Raw genomic sequence first — 13,186 nt, forward strand, 5'->3', positions numbered from 1 at the left:
TGGGTATTTTACTGTTAGCGGTTGTGTTAGTCCGCCTATGAAATATATTAATTGCCAGTAACCCTCAGAGACTTCGGGCCTGATTTTGAGTTTAGAGGACAGGTATCCATCACAAATGTGATGGATACCCCCTCCACCTTAGGACCAGTGTCATGGGATACAATACACTTGTAATAAGGCAGACGAGATATCAGTCGTATTTGTGACGGAATAACCCGTCCACCAAACTCTAAAACAGGCCCTTTCTTAACAAATAGAGCAGGAATTAGCTTTACATGACAAATACAGAAGTAAGGGGTTTACATTTTAAATTATCTGACAAACTCAATATGAAGGTATTATACTGTGAGAACTCTTTGACATATTCAGGGGTTTTCTTTGACAAGTAACATGAAGAGGTTTTACATGTGAACTCAGTGACAATGGAAAGGGAATGGATATGAAGGGCTGTTTGCTGCCGTGGGGCACTACACCTGTGTGCACGGAGATGATCTGGAGGGTCTTTAGACCTCTACTGAAATCAGCTGAATGGCAGCTGCTGGAACTGGCTGCAATTCATTTCAAGCCGGAGATGGAGTCCTGAAGCAGAGGTTGAGACTGTAACTGACGTAATTGGTGTTTGGGTTGAATGCTAAACACAACCTGTTGTGCAGAAGATGTGATCAATGTGGACGGGTTGGTGCGGGCTGCCAGCGGTCTCTAAGCAGGGGTTCTTAAAAGTAAATAAAGGCGCAGTTTGGCTTATACATGTTCAACTCAATGTTTGTGTTAGAACTGGGGGTCTCTAGTTGGCAGAGGTGGGTACCTTGGACCAAATAGGGACCCTTGCTACTAAGTCAGGGAAAGGGGATTACACTACTGGATAACCCCTGCTCACTCCCTTGGTAGCTTGGCACGAGCAGACAGGCTTATCTCAGAGACAGTGTGTTAAGCATATGTGAACACATACAGTAATACAGTGAAAACACTACAGATTGACACCACACAGGTTTTATAAAAATAAGTATTCTTTATATAGACTTAACACAAGACCACAAACGACAAAAATCCACAATACTGTACTTAAAATAGACTTAAAGATGGTAGAAGTAATTTAGTTTAAGTTGATGATAAATGCGACACGTTTCTCACAAAAGTACCTGGATGCGTAACGCAAAACAAACAAAAAGTTCGCAGGGATGGAGATACGTCGGTTCCTTGCTTCGGGGGAGACGATGCACCGCGCCTCAATGCTTACGCAGAGTAGGGGATGCGTCTTGGTCCTTTCCAGAGAGGAGGTGATGCGTTGATTCTCATACTGCATTCCGGTGCGATGCGACAAGATGGCGCATCGATGCGACAATCCGGTGCGATAAGATGGCGCCCTTGATGCGACGAAGTGAAGACGAAGCGTGCACGCCCGACGGCCGTGCAGCGACTCTGTAACATTGGAGCCACAACAGGCCCTGCGACACACTTCTCCGGTAATGCGACAGCGACCTTTGCGGCCGCGACACGCTTCTCCGGTGATGCGTCGGTAAACAGCTTTGATAAAGGCACGCTTCTCAGGTGATGCGGTGGCAACCTCTGTGGCGGTGACACGCTTCTCCGGTGATGCGACGGCAACAGCTTCGACTGCGACACGCTTCTTCTCGCTGAGTCGCGCTTCCAGCTCTCAGCGACACGCAGGCTTCTGCAGAAAGAATTCCCAGCAAGGAAATTCAGAGGGGAGCTGGTGGTGAAGTCTTTTGTCCCTGAGACTTCAGCAGGAGGCAAGTTCAAGGCCTTGGAGTAATATTCTGCAAGATTATGTTCTTTAAAAGTTCCTTCTCCTCTCCTTGGCAATGAAGACACCACTGAAGGTCAACCCAACAACACAGCACACATGGCAGCGGGGGCAGTCCAACTCCTACAGCTTCCTTTGTTCTTCTCCTTGGCAGAGGTTTGTCTTGTTGTTCCAGAAGTGATCTAAAGTCTTGGGGTCTGGTTCCCATATTTATACTACTAAATCCTTTGTCCTCTGAAGACAGAGGGGCCTGTACCTAGTCCAAACCAGTTCTGTGCAGTCCTGAAGCACTTTGTTTACAGGACTCCTTCTTTCCTTTGGCAGTGTGGGCCAGGGACATCAGACACACCACAGGTTGTGAAGCCAGCATTATGGAAGGCAGGCACAGCCCTATTCAGACCCAGGTGCTACTCCTCCCACCACTCTACATGCAGATAGGTCTATTCAGCCCTATGCTGACTCACCCTGTCTCCTGGAATCCCTCAGCCCCTGTCACTCACAAAACCAGACACACAATACACAAGCTAGCAGAGGCAGGCTGGATGGTTAGGTAAGAAAATACCTACTTTCTAAAAGTGGTATTTTCAAACGCGGAACGTTAAAACCAACTTCACTAAAAGATGTATTTTATCATTCTGAGTTCAGGCATACTAAACTCAAATTTCTACCATGTTCCCTGGGTCAGTTAGGATAATAAGGTGTTATAATCAAACTGCCCATTCTGGCCTATGGGGACTGGTAGCCTTGTAATAGTGAAAAACGAAAATGGCTGTAATTCACTATTAGGACATGCCACCCACTCCAGGGCATGTCCTACCTTATACCTACAATGCACCCTGCCCTTGGGCCTACCTTAGGGGTGTCTGATATGAAGAAAAGTGAAGATTTAGGGACTGGCGAGTGGGTGTGCTGCAGATCAGAGCATATAAATTCTCCCTACTTCCATGGACAGAGTAATTCCACAGTCATACGCACATACACTCATCATACACTAGGGCCCATCACACCAACATTCATTCTATTACTCTATCCCCACTAAATATACGAGAGAACTCCTAAATCAATCTGCATCTAAACTGAGGTCAATGCGACCTAATTGATTAGTCTTGAGTCATGATTTAAACAATAAGAACACATTTGAGATCTCAATAAATGACAAAGAAATAACCACCCGACACTGGAATTCAAACAAAGGTTATTTATCTAAATTAATTCAAATGAAAGACATCCAATAGCAAAATCATTATTCTCATAGTTACCTATTCTAGCTAAATGTCGTAATTGGGTCAGGACAGGTCTCTCAGTAAAGTCTCCCGAGTCGCCGTCCTCTCAATCAGCATCGATCCTCTCGAGCATAAGTTCGGGAAGAAGTGGCCTCAGACCCTCTCTAGTCTAACAATATTTATACTAAGCTTACACATTAAAAGTCACAAACAAGCTCTAAACGTCCGCTGAGCAGAGCGAGCAGGAAAGGATGTTGGCTCGCAACATTTAGAAAAACCTCCGCTCTCGAATATCACAAAAATAAAAACACGGAAGAAGGAAGCACAAACTGAAAACTGCAACATTCATAGATGCTCTTTTCCGGAATTATAGTGAAGCCACTGCAAGATTATCAAAATGTTCATTGTGGCTACTGTTCCTCTCCAAGGCTAGCTGGAAACGAGCCCAGAGCTGCTGTCCTCACGGAAACTTGTAATACAATCATCAGAGGCCGAGGTCAGGTTTTCAACCATATTCAGCGAGGCCTCTCTTCGTATCTCATCTACTCAAATGCAGGCTGTAAATATCGGCCATCTTTCACTAGGCCAGAATGGACAATCTTAATTAAAAGAAACACAAACAATGTTACTACATCGTAATAATTATACAGTGTTAATTCCCACTAATACCCTTATGTGTATGTAATTATCTAGCCATCTGCAACATAAAGAAGCATTAAAACATATTATTTCAAAGCGCAAACACATAACAAATAACACTTTAGCCACACGTATTTAATTAATTAGCTCACCAACTTAGTTCACGTATTAATATAGCCACACAAATGCATTCCCACGTGTGATCCTTTCATTAGTAAAGTTGATTAGTATAAAACCACTCAACAGCAATTAATATCTAGTAATTAATTCTTAATAGTTTTAATTATGACAAATTGAACATAAACTGAAGTTCAAGTTTCAATAGAAAACCCTGCTCCAGCAATCCCCCCTTTGGTGATATATTATCACCACAAAAATCAAACCCAAAAAATGTAGTTCCCATTTCTAAGAGAAGTTCAAATGTCTTCTTGCATACATGCTACACACCAGTTTCTCTTTCATCATCTCTTTTCGATTCTAAGTACACACTCTCTCTAAATTCTTCCAATTCTATTTCTTGTGGGTCTCTTTTTGACCTCTTTTTAAGATTTTCTTTAACAATTTTGTTTTTACTCCTCCTATTTCTACAACATAAACACCCTAATCTAAGAATCAATAAAGCAACAATCACACATGTCAATGGAAATAATATTTTACCAAAAATTGTACTACCTATCTTAGCAATAAAATTCTTAACAGCAATCATCTTATTAGCCATTTTAGTCCAGATACTTTCAGCTTCCAGTGGTACTAATTCTTCATGTAAATCCGTAATATTTTTGATATAGACCTTTAGATCTCTGCTTTCGTCAGGAATGTAAGTGCAACAATGTTGAACTTTCAGCATTCCACAGACTCCACCCTCTTTGGCCAATAGAATATCAAGGGCAAGTCGATTTTGCATTGACATGGCGCGTAAGGCAACCATCTCTGTATTCACCAACAGAAACCCTCCAGCGGTGCTTGTCGATAAGCGATCCACCACTGTTGACAGCTTCCGAATTCCATATGCATTCAATGAAATTCCCACTGCTGGAATTAAAGCTCCAAAAATATCTCCTACAATTTCTGACCAAGTTTCTCTCTTAAAGCGCGTTAGTAGATTAATCTGTTCTGCATCTTCTATCTTATCTATATGGAAAATCTTTGGAAAGACCAGGCCAACATAACATGTGCCATACCAATGGTCAGGCAACCTGTAATAAGCCTTATTCCCACAAATATAATACACTCCCGGGAAAACTGGATCTTCTCCTCCTTTGAATCCCCATCCTGTTGCAATAAAGTATGTATCATGACACTCACTAGTCCCAACGAAATAATTATCATATTGGGATTTCCTTTTAGTAATGCATAGTTTACCCTTCTGTGGTGCATCTAAAGCCAATGTTGGACTGGCCCCTCTCTTCAACTCTTTTCCCATCTCAATATCCCATATTGTCTCACTCATCTTATATTCCCCTGCCTTTTCATGCATGCTCACTCTCCTTTCCTCTACCATGTCTAAGAAAGCCTTTTCTTCTTCTTTCAAACTACAGGTTAGATTGTTTCTAAAAATGTAATCTAATGTTAATTCTTCTGTCTCAATAAAAATCTCACCAAAAATGTTAGCTTCTTTAGCTGGATTCAGTTTTTTATTCATAGGCAATTGCCCAAAAATGTTATCTTTATTAGACATCTCATAATCTATTTTCCCTAGCAAATAAAAAACACTACTTAACACACTACATGAAATCCCATACGTAGCCGGAAGATGATGATAAGTAACTCCCTCTGAAACGGATGCAGGCAATTGCATACAGACGTAGCAATCCCTTACTTCCATTGTCTTTACGTATTCGTACAACAATTTTGAAAAAACATTGCTAGAAAAATCATTAATCGATCTATCCTTATGTATGTACATATTACTAATTCTAGTTGGAACTACTTTCTGTGAACTCCTCTCTATGTTAGTCACATTCTCAGTATGTATTCCAAAAGTATCTATTGTAACTCTAAAAGTAACTAGTAAAGCAAGTACACTCCATAGTAGCATTAATAATCCTGTACAACAGCAGCACACTCTACACCATCTTTTCAAGAAGGTACATCTACTTTGATTATTTTCTGTGTTAGCCATCTTATTACTTTGGCAGTGTCTTTTGGCTTAGCCTCTACTACACCACTACCGAATCCCTAGAATTAAAATCTGTTAATTTCAGAACTCTTCTTTTTACTCTTTCCCAAGTGACTCCTTTAGTTCACTCAATTTGGATTTTCATCACTTTTCACTTCTTCTTCAGCAACATCAAATTGTATCAGATCTTCAATATCCTGAGCATCCGACTCTTCTCCAATGTCAGTCAAGATAACTTTCAGGATTCCAACAGTTTTCTCCTCCTCAACCACTTCCCGTAAGGCCCCCTCTGGATTTCCTTGACTTTCTGCCTCTTCTTCTTCAGACAGTGCCACATACGTCCATTCTGGTGACCTATACTTCTGGTTGGGCTGTCTGATTCTCTTAATCTCCTCTGGTTCCTTTGATTTCTTTTGTTCTTCCTCTTTTGCTTGATTCTGACTCGACACCTCATTCACCTGTTCAGCCTTTGATGAATTTGCTCGTGTCAGTCGATACCTCAGCCTCTTTATCTTGTTCGGCCAAAGATCTCCCTTTACGCTCCTTTTCTGTTTCACTTCCCTGTTGTTTCTCTCTCCAATCCAAGTCCTCTTTCTCAGAACTCGACCCTCTGGTTTCTCATTCTCACTCTCATCCGATTCTGTCTCATTTGCCTCTTGTTCATCAACGATTTTCTCTTTTTCCACAGACTTCTTCTCCACCGATTGAGATTTCCCTTCTACTGCCCCTCCTCGGGTCTCCAACACGCAATCTTCTTGCTGTCTACTTGTCCCTTCACCAAGCTTATCAAGAATGTTATCTACATCTCCTCGGGGGTCTTCCGCAATCTGTCCCTCTCTATCTTCTTCTGACCCTACTTCTTTAGAAGTTATCTCAGGTGGATTCTCAATCTCTTCATCTGACTCAGGTGTAGTCTCTGTAGAATTGCTCTTTTCTCTTCTTTCTTTCGCTCTTTCTTTTTCACTGCTCGTTGAAACTTCAGGCACCTTTCCAGAATCTGAACTTTCTCCTGAGGTCCTCAATGTTCTTCTTGAAGCCTCTCTTGGTAAGAAAAAAGAATCACCTGACTCTCTTTCTCCTTCCCCCCTTTCAGGATTCTTTTTTCTTCTCACCGGTTCAGTGTCTGCATCATCACTGGAATCTGACTCTTCAAAGTACTCTTGACCAGTCCCATCTTTCGGATTCGGAACTCTCAGAGTATGACTTGCATGCACCCAGTTCCTCACTCCCAGCACACTTCACAGCAGTCGTCGTAGTCAGAATGACTTGTCTTGGCCTTCCCCACCTTGGAACCAAACAATTTCTTCTTCTGTGCACCTTTATTCTCACCCAGTCCCCTGGACTTAGATCATGGGCTTGCTTCTTTTCAAGTGTGGTGGTGTCTTCTCCAACCTGGTGAAACACAGAATGAACTGCGTCAGCCAGGCCTTTACAGTAATCCAAAATAATGTCATCAGTTATTGTCATCAACTTGTTGACAGGCACGAATGCATGTCTCATTGCTCGTCCCATCAATATTTCATGTGGACTCAACCCTGTAGTTCTGTCTGGTGTAGAGCTAATAGTCATTAGCACTAGAGGCAAGACATCAGGCCATTTCATTCCAGTGGCTAAACACATCTTACCAATTCTGTTTTTGATTTTGCCATTCATCTGTTCAACAACACCAGAAGCCTCTGGCCTGTATGCACAATGTAGCTTCTGCTGTATGCTCAATGCTTCGCAAATTAAACTCATGAGCTCATTGTAGAAGTGTCCCCCTCTGTCTGACTCAATTGTCACTGGGAACCCGTACCTAGGAATCAACTCCCTTAACAGTAACTTTGCCACTGTTATTCCATCATTTCTCCTAGTCGGATATGCTTCCACCCACCTTGAGAACAAACAGACTACCACTAGAACATACCTCAATCTGTTCACTTGGGGCATTTCAATGAAATCTATTTGCATCCTGGTAAAAGGACCTCCTTCTCTGCCTATTGTTCCTAGGCTCACCACTGTTTTCTTTCCAGTATTGAACTGCTGACAAATCAAACATCTCTGACAGATGCTCTCTGCAATCAGCCTGAACTTTGCATTGTACCAGGTTTGTTTAAAGGACCTAATCATAGCGTCCCTCCCCAGGTGTCCCTGGCCATGATACATTCTTGCCATTGTTGACAACATGGAATTTGTCATGACTGGTCTTCCATCCCTATAGATCCAAACATGATCTTTCTCTCTTGGGGCACAACCTGCCTTGATCCAATCTCTCATTTCCTCATCTCCTGCTTCATCCTGCAACTGTTTCACTTCATCCCATGTTTCCAGGACATTAGTAAACATCACAGAACAAAAAGACATTTCCCTTTCTCTTCCCCTGTTAATCGAATGATTGTTCTTTGCACAATACTGTGCTATGTCATTTGCAAAGCGATTACCAAGAGTAACAAAATCATCTCCTTGTCCATGAGCAGCACATTTCACAACTGCTAGTTCTTTAGGCAGCTGTATCGCCTCAAGCAACTTCCCAATCAATTCAGCATTCTTTATAGGAGTCCCACTCGACGTCAAGAAACCTCTCTGTAGCCAAAGTAGGCCAAAATCATGAACCACTCCAAATCCGTACTGACTATCAGTCATCACAGTCACTCTCAAATTCTTCCCAATCTTGCAAGCTTTTGTCAATGCCACCAATTCAGCCACTTGAGCATATCTAACTCCTTTCAAAGACGAAGCTTCCATAACTTCTGAAACCTTGCACACTGCATATGCTGCACTTAGCACACCCTCCTCTGTTCTCAAACATGATCCATCCACAAACAGCACATGATCACTTTCAGGCAGTGGCAGATCTCTTATGTCTGGTCTCGGTTTTGTGCAGTAATCGAGCACATCCAAACAATCATGATCAACATCATCTCCCACATTCACATTTTCAGCATCTGGCAACAGTGTCGCTGGATTCACATTCACACATCTCTCAAGAGTTACATTTGATGCTCCCAGAATGATTTTCTCATATTTAGTCAGCCGACTATGTGACATATATTGAGTCCTGCTTCTTGTCAAAAGAATTGCCACATCATGAGGTACGAACACCCTTACAGGATATCCCATTATTATGCCCTCACTCTGTTCCAAACTTCTGCATGTAGCAGCTACTGCTTTCAGGCAACCTGGCAAAACCACAGCTACTGGGTCAAGTGTTGATGAGAAGTACGCAATCGGCCTTCTCAGTCGTCCATGTTTATGGATTAACACTGAAAGTGCACATCCATTTCTCTCACTACAGTACAATTCAAACTCCTTCTCATAGTCTGGCATTCCCAGAGCAGGAGCTTCACACAATCTGCTCTTTAATTCTTCAAATGCTGCCATTTGTTCTGCATTCAGTTCCAATGGGTCTCTCACTTCACTTTTAGTCAATTTAACCAGTGGCTTTGCTATCAGGGAAAAATTACTTATCCACTGACTACAATAACCCACCATTCCCAGAAACATCCTCACCTCTCTCTGGGTCATTGGGGCTCTCATTCCTCTGATAATTTTGATTCTGTCATTGGTCACCTTTCTCAAACCTTTCTCAATATTGTGTCCAAGATAATGTACTTCTTTCTTGCAAAACTGCAATTTGGCCGGAGATACCTTTAACCCTCCATCTGCCAGATGATTCAGTAAAGCTATGGTATCTACTTCACAAGCTTCACGTGTCTTCGATGCCACCAGTAGGTCATCGATATACTGTACTAGTACTGAGCTTTCAGGCATGATCAAACTCTCCAATGATTTTTTCAGCAACTGATTAAATATTGAAGGACTCTCTGTATACCCCTGTGGGATACGGCACCATGCCAAAATACGCTGTCCAAACCGAAATGCAAAAATCGGCTGACTGTCATGATGCAATGGAATTGAAAAGAAAGCATGACACAAATCAATTACTGTGTACCATTCAGCATCATGAGGAATCTGATACAAAATCACTGATGGATTTGGCACAATGGGACAACATGATACCACAATTTTGTTAACTTTTCTCAAATCTTGAACAATCCTGAATTTCCCATTAGGTTTCTTCAGCCCCATTATCGGTGAATTACACGGGCTACTCAGTAACTCTCTCAAAACACCTTGCTGAATCATCTTATCTATTATAGGTGTTATTCCTTCAATTATTTCTGGTGTCAGTTTGTATTGTGGGATATTAGGATAAGTGATTCCCTCTTTTACTGTAATCTTCACTGGATCTACATTATTCATCAATCCCACATCTTCTCCAGTAAAATCCCAAACTGCTGCTTTTACTGTGTTCCTCAGCTCTTGAGGCAAATCATCTGGATTAAACACAGCATATGTTCCAACAATCTCACTTTCTCTATTATCTAGAGTCATCCTATACAAAACATCCTCATCTGGTGTCTCAAAAGCTATTCCATCCGGAGTACGAAAAATTGTGCTATTCATTTTACACAGTAAGTCCCTACCTAACAAGTTCACTGGACTAGTGTCGCACACGACAAATCTGTGCATATCTGAAAATTTCCCTATTCTTACCCTTACTGGTTCAGTAAGACGAGTCTTAATCTGTGTATTAGCTACACCAACCACTTGGATTGCTTCGTCCGAGAGAGGAAGATTTCTCATATCTGCTGACCTGACAGTTGATCTCATCGCTCCTGTGTCTACCAAAAAAGTAACACTTTCCCCATTTATTTTCCCATCTACAAATGGTCCTGCCTGGTCTATTTCTAGAGTTGCTCCAAGTATGCACTCTTCCTCCTCTCTTCGGCACCGTCAATAATCCCCTTCAGACTCGCTCCCCTCATTCTTTAACCAGTATTGCTGTACCGGGTTAGTACGTCTCGGTTTGTTTACCTGCTCATCATTGTAGAATCCTGAGTCCTGGTTATATTTCTGAGACCCTCTATTCTGCGGCAAGGGCGGTTTTGGCTCTTGACTCTGCTGTCTGACAACCTTCTGCTGTTGTTGCTGATGATTACACCCCTCGTTCTGCACCTGTTGATTCAATGATTTATTCTCATTACTTACTAATGGTGGATTCGTACACTCGGATCTCCAATGCCCCAACTGTCCACAGTTGTGACATGGGAACTTCTTTTTGGCCTCTTCTAAATTCCCCTTTCCTTTTCCTGTGCCATATCTGGGCCTATTTCCTGGATTATTTGCTTGTTCCACCAGCTGTGCTTCTTGTCTTTCTGCAACTTTCACCTGTGCCCACATTGCTTTCTCCTTCAGCTTTCTTTGTTTTGCCTCAATTTCATCACTGAAGTATTTCGCATGTCTTAAGATCTCATCAATCTTCTTACTCTGCCAATCGACTGTGTGCTCTCGAATCATCTCACTGATTTCAGGTCTCAAGCCATATACAAATCTGTATACAAAATGACTCAAATCCTTATCACCCAGGTGTTCATCTCCACTGAATTGTTTAAAAGCCAATATCAGCCTTTCATAGAAAGCATGAACTGATTCTTTTGCTTCCTGATGTGTTCGATCTATCTTAACCCAGTCTGTCTCTTTAGGGGGTACCTTATTCTTCAGAAACACAATAACCTGTTCATATTTTCTCATAACCTCCGGGTCTGGAGCTCCTGTTTTCTGATCCCTTGGGTATTCTTTAGCAGGCCAATCCACAACTATTTTACACTCTGCCCACAAGTCTGCTGGAACAATTATATCAAACAGACTATTCAGGTCAATCCACAGCACTTTTGACAATTTCACAAACCTGTCTACCTGCCTATACCACTCGACGGGCTTTTCTCTCAGTCGAGGGAAATCATTCGTAAATGACAAAATATCCTGTCTAGTCCATGGGACATGTACATATCCTCCTCCAGGAATCTCTCTCATAGGATAAGCATCCACTGTTTTCTCTTTTTCTCTCATGGGAAATGCTGAGTAAGTCCTGTCCACTGAATCTTCCCTTTTCTTGTACCACCTATCCTTCCACTTTTCAACATCACCCCATTTTCGCAATAAGGAAATCATTTCCTTAATCTGCCCTGTTCTGCCAACATCATTTAGGTTCTCAATATCTTTGTCAGAAAAATCTATAAGGCTTCTGCAAAGCTTTCACCTTATCCATATCAACTCCTAGTTCACTCGCTATTCCTTTTAACCTGTCATGTGTACTCTTAGCCCTCCAGGTGATACTCTTGCACATGAATAACAACTCACCATCATGATGATTTTTCAACATTTCTGTAGGAATTGTTCCTGCTATAAGCTCCTCCAATTCTATACGCAACCTGGCTACATCAATTGCCTGAGCATCTTTATCCTTCTTCTGGAGAACCTTCAACCAATCATTCAAATCCTCAGCTGTTATTTCTGTAGATCTTTTCACTGCACCCACTTGTTCTGCCATCCTCTGTGGTTCCAATATTGATCCTCCTAAACAACCAGTATTCAATCCTGAATTAGGCTGTACATCTGACCCTCCACTACATGTGTCATGTCTCAACTGTCTCAAATGATTTTCTCCCGTCCTTATTCCTGACTCTTCCGAAGAACCAACCAAACCATTTCCTACATAGGGAACTGTCAAACCATTTTCACCCATTCTTTGCTTATCAAAAATAGGCATAACCGGACCAATGGTTACAGGCACTGTAACTGCTTCTAGATTCTTCGTTAGTTCTCTAATTTTCTCAGTCAACTCAGATGTGGTTCTAGCTAATTCTCTTGTTTTCTCATCCCCAATTGCATTCTCTCTCTCTCGCTCTCTCTCTCTCTCCCTTTCGGCGAAAGAGCTACCACTTTTCAAATCAGGTGTCGCAATTTCTGTTTTAACAATTCGCAAAGTATCTCTTATTGGTGTAGCAACTGGTGTTCTCACTTCTGGTTCTGGTCTATATGGAGGTGGTCTCTTGTAAATCATGTCATCCAAGACTTCATCCTCATAATCATTAGCCCCATACCTTCTTAACTCTGCATCAGGTACCTTCTCCGTACCTTTCCTCCCTTCCGTCTCTTCAATAGTTCTCATAGGATACAATCCCTCTGACATACTAGCATCTCGCCATCTCCTCATTCGATCATGATGAGTTTCACGATCATATTTCCTCCCAAAAATGTATCTATAATTACCTCCACTCCTCTGCTTTTCTCGCTCATGCACCTCATCTTCCCATTCTACCAATGCCTCGAACTGTGTCGGCCTTGGTCTAGGCTCCAGACACATCATTTTCTCCCGTAAATTTCTCAACACAGCCAGATTAAATGAACCATGTTCCGGGAACGCTAAAACACCATCTTCTTTAGTGTACTTAGCCCAATTGTCTAACCAAATACAGGTATGATACCCATATTTCGCAACCATGAAGGATGCAGGAGTTCTTGTCGGAGGTAGTAATTCACCTTCTCTAGTTATTACGTTCTTATCCTTGTCGAACCACTTTTTAATTTTACCGAACAAGGATTTTTTCTTCTTTT

This window comes from Triturus cristatus, chromosome 12 (assembly GCF_964204655.1).
Source record: "Triturus cristatus chromosome 12, aTriCri1.1, whole genome shotgun sequence".
In the NCBI taxonomy this organism is placed as follows: Eukaryota; Metazoa; Chordata; class Amphibia; order Caudata; family Salamandridae; genus Triturus; species Triturus cristatus.